Below are 3,735 nucleotides of genomic sequence, written 5' to 3'. Positions count from 1 at the left end.
GCTCAATAAATCTTAATGTATTATTCCTTGCAGTTTCCATAAAACTAATGCAGGAAATGGCCTCAAGCAGAGTCTTCCTAAAACTCTTGTGCAGGTGAGCATTCTTACTTGTGAACACCAACTGATTCAATAAATGTTTTCCTGGGCCGGGCACGGTGGCTCACACCTGTAATCCCGGCACTTTGGGAGGCCGAGGCGGGCAGATCACAAGGTCAGGATATCGAGACCATCCTGGCTGACATGCTGAAACCCCGTCTCTACTAAAAATACAGAAAATTAGCCGGGTGTGGTGGCAGCCTCCTGTAGTCCCAGCTACTCGGGAGGCTGAGGCAGTAGAATGGCATAAACCCGGGAGGCGGAGCTTGCAGTGAGCCGAGATGGCGCCACTGCACTCCAGCCTGGGCAACTGAGTGAGACTCCATCTCAAAATAAATAAATAAATAAATAAACAAATAAATAAATAAATAAATAAGTAAAATAAAATAAAAATAAATAAAATACATGTTTTTCTGAATAGGTGCTCCTCAGTAACTATGGGGAATTGGTTCTAGGACCTTCCCCCCTAGCCATGGACACCAAAATCTATGGATGCCAAAGTCCCTGATATACAATGGCATAATATTTGCATATAATTTTTGCATAGTATTTGCATATAATCTATACTTTAAATCATCTCTAGATTACTTGTAGTATCTAATACAAAGTAAGTGCTATATACAGAGTTGTTGGCCGGGAGTGGTGGCTCACGCCTGTAATTCCAGCACTTTGGGATGCCAAGGCAGGCAGATCACCTGAGGTCGGGAGTTCAAGACCAGCCTGACCAACATGAAGAAACCCCATCTCTACTAAAAATACAAAATCAGCTTGGCATGGTGGTGCATGCCTGTAATCCCAGCTACTTGGGAGGCTGAGGTAGGAGAATCGCTTGAACCCGGGAGGCAGAGGTTGTGGTGAGCCGAGATTTCGCCATTGCACTCCAGCCTTGGAAACAAGAGTGAAACTCCATCTCAAAAAAAAAAAAAAAAAAAAAAAAAGAGTTGTTAGTTATACTGTATTATTTAGGGAATAATGGCAAGAAAAGTAAGTTTGTACACGCTTAGTACCAATGCAACCATCCATCTTTTTTTCCGAATATTTTTGCTCTGTGGTTGGTTGAATCCATGGAACCTACAGATACGAGGGCCAGCTGTGTGGCTGTGTGCCAGCCCCTGCATTGGAGACTAGAGACAGGAAGAAAGGCAGAGGCTGCCTTGACCTTCAAGGAGCTCAAAGTCCAGAGGGGAGACAGTGTTATGGATGCTGCTAAGGAGGGCAGTGTGGAGGCTGTGGGAACTCAGTTGCGGGGGAGCTGAGACCCAGCCAGTGTGGTGACGGCTGAGCAGGGTATAAAATGATGAGCCAAAGTGGCCAGGGAATGCAGGGTGGGGAGAAGGTTTCAAGCAAAGGGATCAGCTTTGGAGAAAGACAGTAAAGGTGGGGGTGACATGGGGCCAACAGAGCCAGAGAGGTGAACAGGAACTTCTGCTGAAGCCTTTGGGTGCTAAGCAAAAGAGTTGGTTTTATCCTGAAATTTCTGGGGAATTTCGAAGCACTTTTAAAAGGGAAGTAGTCAACATACCTTCATAGTGGCTCAAATGAAAAAGATTGAAAATATCCAGTGGTGGCCGGGCGCAGTGGCTCACACCTATCCCAGCACTTTGGGAGGCTGAAGCAGGTGGATCATCTGAGGTCAGGAGTTCAAGACCAGCCTGGCCAACATAGTGAAACCCTGTCTTTACTAAAGATACAAAAGTTAGCTGGGCATGGTGGTGGGCGCCTGTAATCCCAGCTACTCGGGAGGCTAAGGCAGGAGAATCATTTGAACCTGGGAGGCGGAGGCTGCAGTGAGCCGAAATTGTGCCACTGCATTCCAGCCTGGGTGATAGAGCGAGACTCCGTCTCAAAAAAAAGAAAGAAAACATCCAGTGGTGGTGAGGATGAGAAGCAGCTGGACCCTCATACACAGCGGGTGGGGATATAAACTGGTTCAACTACTTAGGAAAGTTGGAGGTTTTTTTGGTTTGTTTGCTTGTTTGTGAGACAGGGTCTCACTCTGTCACCCAGGTTGGAGTGCAGTGGCACTATCTCGGCTCACTGTAACCTTCTCCACTTCCCGGATTCAAGTGATTCCTGTGTGTCAGCCTCTCGAGTAGCTGGGACTACAGGTGCACACCACCATACCCGGCTAGTTTTTGTATTTTTAGTAGAGACAGGGTTTCACCATGTTGGACTGGCAGGTCTCAAACTCCTGAGTTCAAGCGATCTGCCTGCCTCAGCCTCCCAAAGTGCTGGGATTACAGGTGTGAGCCTCTGCGCCCAGCCAGGAAAGTTGTTTGGTAGAATCCACTATTGTTGAACAGTCACTTATCCTATGAACTAGCAATTCCAGCCTGAGCAGCAAACATGCATTCAAAAGCACGTTCAAGAATGCTCCTGGACCTGTGCGGTGGCTCACACCGGTAATCCCAACATTTTGGGAGGCTGAGGATGGCAGATCACCTGAGTCAGGAGTTTGAGACCAGCCTGACCAACATGGAGAAACCCCATCTCTACTAAAAATACAAAATTAGCTGCGCATGGTAGCCTGTAATCTCAGCTACTTGGGAGGCTTAGGCAAGACAATCGCTTGAATCTGGAAGGCAGAGGTTGTGAGCTGAGATCACACCATTGCACTCCAGCCTGGGCAACAAGAGCTAAACTCTGTCTCAAAAAAAAAAAAAAGATGCTCCTGACAGCAGGGCTCATCTTAGCCCAACAGAGGAAGCAACCAAAGTATCAATCAACAATTGAATGAATGAATAAGGTGTTGAGTACTCATGTTATAATGGAATACCATGCAGCAATGAGAATGAACTATAACTATGCCCAACATCATGAATAAGTCTCATAAAAAAAGAATGTTAAGTAACAGAAACCGGAAACCAGACACAAGAGTATACACTGCCCACTGAAATGTATACTTAAAATGGTTAAAATAGTAAATTTAAAAAAATGTCTAATAGAGATGGGGTCTCACTATGTTGCCCAGGCTGGTCTTGAACTCCTGGGCTCAAGCAATCCTCCCACCTCAGCCTCCCAAGTGCTAGGATTACAGGTGTGAGCCACCATGCCTGGCCCTACAGTGTTAAATGGTATGTTATGTATATTATTTCGCCACAACAAAAAAAGTGTAGGTGGGGGACCACAGAACTGTACAACACAAAGTGCATCTTAATTTAAACTATGGTCTTCAGTTAATAATAATGTATCAAAGGCTGGGCGTGGTGGCTCACATCTGTAATCTCAGCACTTTGGGAGGCCGAGGTGGGCAGATCACCTGAGGTCAGGAGTTTGAGACCAACCTGGCCAACATGGTGAAACCCCGTCTGTACTAAAAATACAAAAATTAGCCAAGCATTATGGTGTGTGCCTGTACTCCCAGCTACTCGGGAGGCTGAGGCACCAGAATCGCTTGAATCTGGGAGGAAGAGGTTGCAGTGAGCTGAGATTGTGCCACTGCACTTCAGCCTCGGCAACCAAACAAGACTTTGTCTCTCTTTATTTTATTTTATTATTATTATTATTTTTTTTTTGAGACGAGTCTTGCTCTGTGGCGCAGGCTGGAGTGCAGTGGTGCAATCTTGGCTCACTGCAATCTCCGCCTCCGGGGTTCAAATGATTCTCCTGTCTCAGCCTCCCGAGTAGCTGGGACTACAG

Source organism: Mandrillus leucophaeus, unplaced genomic scaffold (genome assembly GCF_000951045.1).
Source record: "Mandrillus leucophaeus isolate KB7577 unplaced genomic scaffold, Mleu.le_1.0 Scaffold848, whole genome shotgun sequence".
NCBI classification, from domain to species: Eukaryota; Metazoa; Chordata; class Mammalia; order Primates; family Cercopithecidae; genus Mandrillus; species Mandrillus leucophaeus.
Note: the sequence above shows the minus strand (reverse complement) of the source record.